This window comes from Eriocheir sinensis, chromosome 65 (assembly GCF_024679095.1).
Source record: "Eriocheir sinensis breed Jianghai 21 chromosome 65, ASM2467909v1, whole genome shotgun sequence".
Lineage (NCBI taxonomy): Eukaryota > Metazoa > Arthropoda > Malacostraca > Decapoda > Varunidae > Eriocheir > Eriocheir sinensis.
Window position 1 is genome coordinate 8,829,943 of NC_066573.1, and position 12,500 is coordinate 8,842,442.

A 12,500-nucleotide genomic window follows, 5' to 3' on the forward strand; every position below is an offset into this window, starting at 1 on the left:
GGAAGACCCGGGTCCAGAAAATGCATATATAGGGCGTAACAGTGGACACCCTCATCCCTCCCTTTCTTTCCTCTTTCTCTTCCTTTCCATTCCTTTTTTCCCCCTTCCCTCCCTTTCTTTTCTCTTTCTCTTCCTTTCCATTCCTTTTTTCCCACTCCATTCCTTTCACCTTCCTTCCTTCCTTTCCTTTTCTCTTCCTCTTCCTTTCCATTCCTTTTTTCCCTCTCCTTTCCCTTTTTTCTGGGCACCCTCATCCCTTCCCTCCCCTTCCCTCCCTTTCTTTTCTCTTCCTCTTCCTTTCCATTCCTTTTTTCCCTCTCCTTTCCCTTTTTTCTGGGCACCCTCATCCCTTCCCTTCCCTTCCTTTCCCTTCCTTTCCTTTCCTTTCTCTCACCCTATCTGTCCTTTCCCCTCCGCTCCCTATCCACCTTTTCCCCTCCTTACCCTATCAATCCTTCCCCTCTTCACCCTATCCATCCTTCCCCTCCCCAACCTATCCACCCTTTCCCCTCCCCTCCCTATCTGCCTTTTCTCCTCCCCACTCTATCCGCACTTTCCCCTCCCCAGCCTTTAAACCGTTTCCCCTTCCCTACCATACCCATCCTATCCCCTCCCCACTCTATCCACCCTTCCCCCTTCCCTTCCTATCCGTCTCTCCCCCAGCATTTCTTTTCTACATCCTCTCTCCATCTCTCCATCTCCCTTCCTGTCTCTCTTTAAACGTTGGAATTTTCGCGTCATCAACAAACTCTCATAAATAAAACCTCCCAATGTAACCACAAGACTAAGCCGCGGGTTATATTGATAGGCGCAAATTGTACTCAAGTTATAAGGTCTTTTTATGTCATTCAGGAAAACGTTTGCGGGTATAATTTGACGAAGTGTAAAATTGTAATAAAACTTATGTGGATGATTTGGGCACTTCGCTATGGGCACTATTTTGGTTTTAGTGAGAGGAGGAGGAGGAGGAGGAGGAGGAGAAGCACAAATAGGTAGACGAAATGGAGGAGGAGGATGAAAAGAAAGAAGAGGAGGAGAAGGAAGACGAGGACGAGAAGGGCAAAGACGAGAAGGAAGGAGGAGGTAAGGAGAGGAGGAGGAGGAGGAGGAGGAGGAGGAGGAGGACATCAGGACATTTATCTCTCTTTTTGTTCCCTGTTAATTAGGTTCTCGCCGCTTCCCCCCCCCTCCCCCCCTCCCCCACTTACCTCCCCTCCTCCTCCTCTAACCACCTTCCACCTCCCCCCAACCTCCCAATCCTCTTCCTCCTCCATCCATTACCCTCCACCACAAACCCTGCAACCATAACATTCTCTCTCTCTCTCTCGTTATTTCTTTCTTTCTTCCTCACTTATTTTTTCTTTCTTTAATCTTTCACGATATCTCTTTAATCTTTCACTTTCTTTCTGTAAGCTCTCTCTCTCTCTCCTCCGCCTACCTGCAGCATCCCAGACATACCATCCCCGAACCTGTTTTTCCTCCCCCGCTCACCTGACGCTGAATGGAGCCGCGTCTCGTTCACCTGGACACAAGAATCGGACAGGGGAGGCCAGGTGAGTTAAAGGGGAAGGGGGGGGGGGGAAGGGGGTGAGGGGGGAGGAGCTGATGGTTGTGATGATGCGATTACGACTAACTGCTTACGAATTTGTTTTGATCATTTTCGTCTCTGCTTGCTTGCTTGGTTACATACTCAGGTCCGGCAACTATGTAACTGTTTTGGGTTTCTCTCTCTCTCTCTCTCTCTCTCTCTCTCTCTCTGGTTATTTTTTTTATTTAGTCTTTGTTTTCCTATTTGCTTTGTTTTCGTTTTCCTTGTTTTTCTTGTTCGTGTTCATCTATAACTGTTTCTTTTCTCTTTTTCCTCTTTTCTTTTTCTATTTTCTTCTATACTCTTTTTTTCTTTCTCCTCCTCTTCCTCTTTTCTTCTTGTCCTTGTTCTTATATACTTCTTTTTTTTCTTCTCTTTCCTTTCCTTCTTCTACTTCTTCTTCTTCTTCTTCTTCTTCTCTTTTTACTTCTTTTCTTCTACTTAAAACGACAATGTTAACAAAGCTAACTTATACTACACTTAACACTACTACCACTACTACTACTACTACTACCACCACTACAACACCATATCCCATAAACCTCACACTTTACGACCCGCTACATAATTCTTGCCTCACCACTAAGGAATGGCGCACCTAACATAGCAAGCAAGACCCAGGTATACTTTTGCTCCTAACTAATATTGCGTCATCTCTTCTTCCCCACGTAACCTAAGCTCAAGTTTAATTATATATTGTTGTCTTTAATGAGTTACCTGGGCTTGGATTACCTTACGAGACAGATGATAATAAAGAGCTGAGTGAATGTGGAAGAAGATAATTGACTAACGCTATAATTATTATCATTATTATTATTATTAAGACCAGAAGCCTCCTCCACTATCCTGCCCTATTTTTTTCTTTGTTTTCTTTCCTTCTCCTCCTTCTCCTGTTCATCCTCATCGTCATTGTGCTCTTCTTCCTCTTCCTCCTCTTTACCACCTTCATCATCAACACTACCTTTCTTCGCTCTCTTCTTCGTCTTCATCATCATCTTTTTGGTCACATTTTCCACCTTCTTCTATTCACCCTCATCATCATTCTGCTTTTTCTTCGTTTTCTTCCTTCTTTTCAAACATAATCGTCTTCAACATCGTGATTTTTTTCGCCCTCTTTTTCCTCTTTAACATCATCACCATCATCATCTTCCTAACCTCTTTTTCTTCGCCCTCTTCCTCTTTCTCCTTCTCTTCATCACAAAAATTATCATACTTGCCTCTTCTTCTTCCTCCTCTTCCTCTTTTTCCTCTTCATTTACCACCATCATCAACAGTGTGCTTTTCTTCGTCCTCTTCTTCCTCTTAATCATCATCACCCTCATCATTGTCCTTGCCTCTTTTTCGTCCGTTCTTCCTCCTCCTCCTCCTCCTCCTCCTCATTGTGCTTCGTCCGCCAGTGTCCTCTCCGGCCTCGTTCTCAGCCTCGTCGGCAGCCCCAACAGTCGCCTGAATGGCATTTAAACACCCACAGCAGAAAGGTAGACGATGACCAATGCAGCTGAGAGAGAGAGAGAGAGAGAGAGAGAGAGAGAGAGAGAGAGAGAGAGAGAGAGAGAGAGAGAGAGAGAGAGAGAGAGAGAGAGAGAGAGAGAGAGAGAGAGAGAGAGAGAGAGAGAGAGAGAGAGAGAGAGAGAGAGAGAGAGAGAGAGAGAGAGAGAGAGAGAGAGAGAGAGAGAGAGAGAGAGAGAGAGAGAGAGAGAGAGAGAGAGAGAGAGAGAGAGAGAGAGAGAGAGAGAGAGAGAGAGAGAGAGAGAGAGAGAGAGAGAGAGAGAGAGAGAGAGAGAGAGAGAGAGAGAGAGAGAGAGAGAGTTTTATGAGGACTGACACACACACACACACACACACACACACACACACACACACACACAGAAGCACCACTGGCAACAGCTAAAGGAGGAGGAGGAGGAGGAGGAGGAGGAGGAAGGAAAATAAGAAAAATATAGAAGACAAATATAAGATGAAAGAGAAGGAACAGAAGAAGGAGGAGGAGGAAGAAAAGAAAAGAGAGGTATAAGAGGAGGAGGAGGAGGAGGAGGAGGAGGAGGAGGAGGAGGAGTACGTGGAGGTTACGGGGGCAAGATGTGGAGGGCAGCAGGGCACTCACTCGCTCACTCTCCCACGCCAGGAGGAGGAGGAGGAGGAGGAGGAGGGGAGGCCGGGTCTTCGTCTACGTAGCGATAACAATCTACCTTCCTCTGGGCGACCTTAATCAGGGTTCTGTTTAGTCTCTCTCTCTCTCTCTCTCTCTCTCTCTCTCTCTCTCTCTCTCTCTCTCTCTCTCTCCAATCGTATGTAATTCCTCCTATAGCAATTTTTTTTTTTGGGGTGGGGTGGGGTGGGGGGAGAGGCCAAACGGGGGAATAGGGGGATGGGAAGTATTGGGGAGGTGAGGGGTGAAGGGGGAAGGGGGAGGAGGAGGAGGTGCTGGGTGGATGTAAGGGGGAGAAGGAGGTGGGGGTGGGAAACTTTTTTTTGGGGGGGTGGGTGGGGGGAGGGGGGGAGAGAGGGGGGGGGATAGTGCCAAGTGAAGGGTGCCAAGGGGATGGGGTGAAGGTATAGGTAGGAGGAAATTCCGGTGGTAAGGAAGGGGAAGGGGAAGGGGACGTAAGGGGTGAGAAGATGGGTATTGAGTAAGGAGGGGGTGAAGGGGGTGAGGATAGAACCAGGGAGGGGTGAAGGGTGATGGGGGGAGGATCAGGGAAAGATGAATGGGAGAAGAGGAGGAAGAAGAAGAAAAAATATACAAGACAAAGATAAGAAATAAGAGAACGAACAGTAGAAGAATGAGCATAGACAAGGAGGGAGAAGGAAAGAAGGAAGAGGAACAGGGGAAGAGGAATGATGAGGAAGATGATGGGTAACTGCCTGGGAAAGATGAAGGGGGGATAAGGAGGAAGAAGACAAGGGAGTGCCAAAAGATGATGGTTTAGTGCCAGAGATAATGGGGAGAGTGCCAGAGATGATGGGGAGTGCCAGAAGATGATGGGGAGTGCCAGAGATGATGGGAAGAGTGCCAGAGATGATGGGGTAGTGCTAGAGATGATGGGGTAGTGCCAGAAGATGATGGGGAGTGCCAGAAGATGATGGAGTGCCAGAGATGATGGGGAGTGCCAGAAGATGATGGAGAGTGCCAGAGATAATGGGGAGAGTACCAGAGATGATGGGGAGTGCCAGAAGATGATGGGGAGTGCCAGTAGATAATGGGTAGTGCCAGGGAGAGAAATTATGAAGGGGCTAGGGAGGAAGGGGTGAGGGAGGATAAGGGTGGTGCCAGATAGAGAAAAAGTAGGGGGATGGGGTGCAGGGCCAAACGTGTGTGTGTGGGGGGGGGGTCAATGCCAAACGTTGGGGGGGAGGGGTACAGGGGCACACGTATGGGGGGTTGGAGTGTAGGGCCAAACGTGGGGGGGGGGAGGGGTTCAATGCTAACGTTGGGGGGGGGGGGGGTGCAGGGGCAAACGTGTAGTGGGTGGTGTGCAAGGCCAGGGGTACCGAGGGGAAGGGGGCGGTGCAGGGGTCAGGGACTATGGTTGGTATTGTCAGCTGCTCCCACCCCTCACTCCAACTATTTCCAAAGGCCAAAAAAGAGGTTAATCGAGTTCTAATGAGTGTTCTTTTAGGTTCACGGTACAGAAGAAGGCTCAGACTACCACCAGGGTCATAAAAGTACCCCTGGAAATGCCCTAAACTCCCACGAAAGACTAGTAAATTACGTGTTCTTGGGCGCAGAAATGTTTAAAAATATGGCCCTGTCACCCACCGTCTGACGAAGCAACACCATCATCATCATCATCATCAGCAGCAGCAGCAGCAGCAGCACCCTCACTGCATCCAAAGCAACTCCGGCTAGACCGTCTCTGTCTGCAACTCCGTGTGGGCCGCGTGGACACGGCGGACACGGGGGGGAGAAGGGGAGAGGGTGGAGGGGGAGAGTAGGTGTAAAGGGATGGAGTGCCAGCAAGGTAGCGCACACACACACACACACACACACACACACACACACACACACACACACACACACACACACACACACACACACACACACACACACACACACACAGAGGCGTTGGACTACAGAAGGAAGGGAGGGAGGGAGAGGAAGGGAATGGAAAAGTTTCAAGGAGTTATCAAGGTGCCAGAGAGCGGCGGCACTGTCCCGGGTCAAGGGTTAGTGAGCCAGCACGGGGCGGGGCGGGGCGGGGCGGGGCGGGGTGGGCGTCACGACCCTCGGCGGCGCCCACACGTTGTCTGGAGCCTCGCCGCGTGTGGGTCGCCGTCAGGTGTTCAATGTCTCGAGTGAAGTCGGTCTGCCTTTAATAGCTTCGAGGTATGTGTTAACTACCCCGAAAAGTGACGCCTTGCCATGCACTGCACATTTCCTGACCTGCCCCGCCCTGGCCCCCTGCCTCCCTCTCCTCGCCCCAGCCTTCCCTAACCTTCCCGTGCAATGCTCTGTCTCACTCTTCGCCCTGCTCCTGTGTGCTCCTCCGTGCCACCGTCACTGCCCTACTGTACTTTCTCTTCCTCGCCCTTCTTCTGTCCCTGTCCCGCCCCGTCCGCCTGTCATCCATTCCCCGTCCCTGGCCCCGCCCCTGCCGCCAAAGGTCCCACCCCGGCCCCCCCTCACCTGCACCGCCATTGTCATTCCCGGGGGGCGGCGGGCACTGCTCCGGCATGAGGCCCAGACGCGGCGGTGAAGATCACAGGCCGCGGTCCCCGCCCTCCCGCCGCGCCCGCCCTGCTGACGCCCTCGCCTCGCCGCCGCCCCACCGCATTACGCTGCCTCACACCCTCCCGCCGCAGAGGGTGGGGGGAGGGGGGGCACAGGTGGAGGGACAAGGGAGGAGAGGGAAGGAGGGAGGGAGGGAGGGAGTGTCTGGACGGTCTTTGCCTAACCTTCCCTCCCTCCTCCCCTCCCTTACAGGCCGCCACACACACCGTCTACTTCCTACATTTAAACATTCTCTCCTGCTTCTACAGTGGCTCCTGACCTCCACCGCCTCCCCCAACCCCTGCCTCTCCTCCACCCACCCCCCCACCCCCCACCCCCCGCCAAAGACCCGTAGCTAATGCAGTCCGGACCATGAATCTGCCTCAGTCACTCACTCCTGCATCCCTCACGCAGATCCTAAGGCGTTCCATCCCCCACCCCCCCTTGTGTTGTCCTAGCGCCCCCTCGCTCAGCCTCCGCCCCCGAGGGAAGGACGGCCCCGGGCTCACCTATTCGTCACACGCCAGCTGCCCGGCGCCGCGGCCCCCACCCTCGGCCACATTAAAGCCTACCAGCGCACGCGAGCCTTCGAGTGAAAAAATGGAACACTTCCGCCTCAATTTCGTTTTTTTCATCCTCCTCCTCCGCCTCCCTTCGTTAGTCCTTCAGTGTCGGCAAATTACAGGGCCTTCCGCTCCTCCTCCTCCTCGGCCGCCTTCTTCTCCCTATCTCTATTAATGACTGTCTGGCGTGTGTCTCTTGTCCTCCTCTTTATCCTCCCGCGGCGCCTCTCCCTTCCTCCCTGCGTGTGCGGCGAGGAGGAGAGGGACAACGGAGGCACTTCAGGAGGAAAGGAGGGGAAGGGGAGGGGGTGATAGGCACACTTCTCCCACCGTTCTCTCCCCCTCTCCTCCTTTCCCCCTTTGCCTCCCTTCCTACCCTCTCCTCCCCAACACCACTGCCGAAGGAGACAGAAGAAATCGAGGCATTTAAGTGGGGACGATAGGCACAGTTCTCCATTATACCCTCCCCCCCCCCCCACCTTTGCCTCCCTCCCACCTTTCCTCCCCTCTCCCCACTAACAGTCCCGCCGAAGAAGGAAGAGAAAATAAGAGACTTGGGAGATGATAGATATGATTTCTTACTCCCCGATCTCCTCCCCTTCTCCCCTTTTGATCCCCTTTCCTCCCAAGACTAGAGACATGGAAGGGAGAGGAAGGGGTGACGGAGTGATCGGCAAGCTTCTCCCCACACATTCCTTTCCTCCCCATCCCTTCGTTTCTTCCCCTATTCCTCCATTTCCTCCCATTCTTCCTCGTTCTCCACCTTCAAAACTCCCCCATCAGAAAAAAAGATAAAAGAGAAATTGGAAGAGAGAGAAGGGAAGGTAGGTTAAGAGGAAGGTATGGGTAAGCAGGTGGGTAAGTGGGTAAGTAAGTGGGTAGGTAGGTATACGTAAGCAGGTGGGTAAGTGGGTATAAGCAGATGGGTAAGTAGGAAAGGATAGCTGTTCTTATGCAATGGGTAGGTAGGTGGGTAGGTTGGTGGGTATGAAGATGGGCAAATAGGTAGGTGGGTAGCGCTTCTTCCTCCATTCCCTTCCTCTTTCTCTCCCCAGCTGCTCCTTCTCTCCCCTCTCCCCAAAACTAAACTCCCCCTCCGGAAAAAAAAATAATTAAAAGGAACTTCAAAGGGAGAGAAAGGAAGGTAGGTAACGCTTCTTCCTCCATTCCCTTCTTCCTTCTCTCCCCTCTCCCCAAAACAAAACTCCCCACGTTGGAAAAAGAGAATTAAAAAGCACTTGAAAGGGAGAGAAAGGTAAATAGGAAGGTAGGGAACGCTTCTTCCTCCATTCCTTTCCTCCTTCTCTCCCCAGCTGCTCCTTTTCTCCCCTCTCCCCAAAACTCCCCACGTTGGAAAAAAAGAGAATTAAAAAGCACTTGAAAGGGAGAGAAAGGAAGGTAGGTAGGTAGGTATGGGTAACGCTTCTTCCTCCATTCCTTCCTTTTTTCCTCCCTACACCCCACTCCTCCCCTCCCCTCCTCCCTCCCCGCCGCAGGAAACACACCCCCCAGCGGCGCCTCAGCCTCCGCCTCTCCGATAAGGATTTATACATTTCGCAGACGGGGCGTATTATCGGCGAGCTGGTCAGTCTCCCGCCGCTTATTGGGGGGGCGAGGGGGGCGGAGGGGGGGGTATGAAGGGGTTGTGGGTCTTTCAGGATGCTATCGACCTTTAGACCTTTTCTTCTGCACCTTTTCTTCTTTATGGGTCTTTTCTTCTTCTTTCTGTCAATCGTTTATTCTTCATCTTCTTCCTCCTCTCCATTTTTCTATTTATTTTATGTTTTTGTTTTTATTTCTGTTCTGTATCCTTTTCTTCCTCTTATTCGTTTACTTCCTCTTCCTCTTTCCTCTTTATTTTTTCTTTCGATTTCTGCTTTCTCTTCCTCCTTTTCCTTCTGTTTCTATGTGTATCTCCTCCTCCTCCTCCTCTTCCTCCTTTTCCTCTATTTCCTTTCTTCCTCGTTTTCTTCTCTATTGTACCGCTTGCTCCTCTTCTTCTTTTTCCTCATAGTCTTCATCTCCATTTTCCTCTTATTCACCTTTCTTCCTCATCTTCGTGTTGTTTCTATTTCGTTTTCCTCTTCGTCTTCTCTCGCGTGTTGCTCCTTTTCTTCACTATCATTCATTCTTCCTCATCTTTATTATTTTTTTCATTCTTATTCTTCCTCTTCTTTTCTTCTTCCATCATGTTATTGTATCTATACTACCTCTGACCACGCATCAAGACCGCTGTTATGCTCTTCCTCCTTCTCCTCCTCTTCTTCATTTCCCTCTTTCCCCTCTTCAATAATTCCCAATACTTCTTAATCATCCTTTTAATTTATGGTATTTTTTCATTATCATTTCCTGTTTATTTTCATCTGGAAGTCTTCATAAGTCTTCATACTTGATTAAATAAGGAAGTGAGGCATAAAAGAGTCTGAAAGTGGAAGTGTAGGAGGAATATGCCCAGAATCGTCCAGAGTGGAGTTTTTACAGAAAGTTTGAGAAAAGAGAGAGAGAGAGAGAGAGAGAGAGAGAGAGAGAGAGAGAGAGAGAGAGAGAGAGAGAGAGAGAGAGAGAGAGAGAGAGAGAGAGAGAGAGAGAGAGAGAGAGAGAGAGAGAGAAAGGGGGGAGAGGGGAGGAGGAGGCGAAGAGGGTGGAGCTGGGAATTTATGAAAGCGATCATCACTAATCACAAAGAGAAATATATTACTGCCTTAGGAGGAGGAGGAGGAGGAGGAGGGAGAAAGAAAGAGATAGTATGTATGTATGTAGTAGCGGCCACGAAGAGCACGCCCGTCGGCACACAGTAAGGTTGGCTACTTTAATGTACTTTTATTCACAAGTGTTTACGAGACAGGGACAATGAAGAGGGAAGGATCACCACACCGCTGCCAGGTCACCGTACTCAGAGCATAGTATTTACCGGTTTCTGACGCCTAACTATTGCCAGGAAACATCAGGATCTAACTCTTTTAACGGTAACTATAAATGAGTTTCGTTAGTGGAGCCCAGAAGACAGTTTTGGGGTAGGAAGTCGGGAAACATAAGCGGCTGAGTATGACAATCTAGCAACGCTGGACCATCACCACCACCATCACCACCACCTAGCTACCCCTCCTTCACTCACCACCACTTAACCACTCATCCACAACTCACTCACCCACCAACACCCAACCCCTCATCCACCCCCCCCCCAAAGAATCTACCCTCCCCTAACCCCCCCACTCACTCATTCTCTACCACCACCCACCCTTCCACCCCACCCAACCAATCCACCAGTCAATCCCCAACAACAACAACCAGCCCCCTCCACCCCTCCCCACCTCTTTCTCAGCACACAACGCCAGCGGCAATATCGAGAAGGAGGAAAATATTATGTGAACAATTTAGCGTCCACCATATTTGTGGCGGAAAGGCTGGACACAAGAAGAAGATCAGAAGAGCACAACAACACTCCACCAGCCAGTCCCTCAACCACCACCACCACAACCACCACCATCTACCATTCCACCGCTATCACCAGCTCCTCCTTCACTCATCACCACCATCTCCTACCATTCAATCAGCAATCCCACCAGCGCTCAACGTGCACCCACCCTCAACCACAACCACCACCACCAACAACAGCAACAACAACAACAATAAACAAACAAAGAGCTTTAGGTAATAGGAAGGAAACCATGTAGGAGAAAAGGAAGGGGGGGCGGGGCGAAGGAGAGGAAGGAAGGGGGGAGGGAGGGAGGGAAGAAAGGGAGAAAGGGAGGTATGGAAGGAGAGGAGAGAAGAGAAGGAAGAAGAGAGGGAAGAAAGGGAGGAACAGAAGCATGGAGGGAGGGAAGGAGAGAAGGGGAGGGAGGGAAGAAGACAGGAAAAGAGGAAGGGAGAGAAAGAAGGGGAGAGGAAGGAAGAGAAAGAAGGGACGGTAGGGAAGGAGGGAAGAAGGGGAACGAAGGAAGAAGAAGAGGAGGAGAGGAAGTAAGGAAGAGAAAGAAGAAAGGACGGAGGGAAGGAGAGAAGAAAGGGAGGTAGGGAAGGAGAGAAGGAAGGAGAGGAAGTAAAGAAGAGAAAGAAGGGAGGAAAGAGGGAGGGAGAGAAGGGAAGGAAGGGAAGGAGAGAAGGAGGAAGTGTGGATATAATTCCAAACCTGAGAGCGTGATTAACCCCTTCTCACCTGTACACACCTTCCCCCACACCTGTCCTGCCCCCCCACACCTGTCCTGACCCACGGAGCGACGGGACCCACGGAAACGAGAAAGTAAAGAAAGAAGGGAATGTAAAGAAATGGCAGAAAAGTTATGAGAAAGTAAACGAATGAGGAAAAGGAAACGAATGAGAAGTAAAGGAAAAATGAGGAAAATAAAAGGAAAAATGAGGAAAAATGAGGAAAAAATGAGGAAAATAAAAGAAATGAGGAAACAGGAGGAAAAGAAGAGAAATAAGAGAAACAAGGAGAGAGAGAGAGAGAGAGAGAGAGAGAGAGAGAGAGAGAGAGAGAGAGAGAGAGAGAGAGAGAGAGAGAGAGAGAGAGAGAGAGAGAGAGAGAGAGAGAGAGAGAGAGAGAGAGAGAGAGAGAGAGAGAATGAAGATGATACTGGAGGAAGAAAAAGGGTGAATGAGGGACAAAATGAAGAAGGGAGAGAAAAAGAGAAGTGAGGAAAAAGGGAGAGAAAGGGAGGAAGAGGGAGGAAAAAACAGACCAGTTATCAAAAAAAGGGAGATGGAAGTGGAGGAGGAAAAGGATGAAAAAAACGGAGGAGGAACCAAATAAGGGAGGAAGGGAGAGATAAATGAGGATAAAGGGAGAAGGGAGAAGGGAGAGGATGAGAGAGAAAAAAAAAGGTTAGTTACTAAAGAAAGGAAGTGAGGCAGGAAGACGGAGGAGGAGGAGGAGGAGGGACGGAATGAGGAAGGGAGAGAGGGAGGGAGGGAGATAACGCGAGGGGAAGGGAGAGGAGGGAGAGAGGGAGAGGGTCAGAGGTCAACCGCCAGGCACAGGGCAGCTTCCGGCCAGTCTGTCTAGAGGTGTCCACTTACCACATTTTCCTCCCCCTTCCACCCCCCCCCCTCCTTCCCTCCCTCTTCCTCTCTCCCTCTCTCCTTTCCTCCTCTCCCTCTATCCCTTCGTCCCTGAGTCCATCCGCTCCTCCTTCCATTCATCCCTCTTCCTCCTCCTCCTCCTTCCATTCATCCTCTTCCTCCTCCTCCTTCTCTATCTAATTGTTTCCCTTCCCTCCTTCTCTCTTCCACCTCCTCCACCTCTCGTTTATATAATGGTATCTCTTTCTCCCTCCTCCAATCCTTCATAACTTCCTCTCCTTTGTCTTTTCAACTCTCCACAACTTCGTTTATTCATTCAGACGTTCATGTAATATCCATCAATGATATTACTCGATCTGGATAAGTTGATGACGAAAGTAATCTTCATTCATTATTTTTCCTTCTTTTCGTTCCTTCATTCATATCGTATTACTCCTTTCCTTATTCATGGATTCATTCTGTCATGCTACCCATCAAACCGTTCCTTCCTTTATTCACTTATTCATTCATTCATACAGTTCTTTCTCTATCCACATGTGTAGTTTTATTGTTTCATTTTTCACGGTGTTCCGATTTTTCATTTTACTCCATTCTCCTTCTCCTCCTCCTCCTC

General features: G+C 50.0%; 1 long non-coding RNA gene across 1 annotated transcript in view; it reads right to left on the bottom strand.

Annotated features, from left to right (window-relative positions):
* LOC126987599 (uncharacterized) overlaps positions 1–12,500 on the bottom strand; it is a 364,593-nt gene that overhangs the window by 214,380 nt on the left and 137,713 nt on the right. The window lies entirely within an intron of this gene.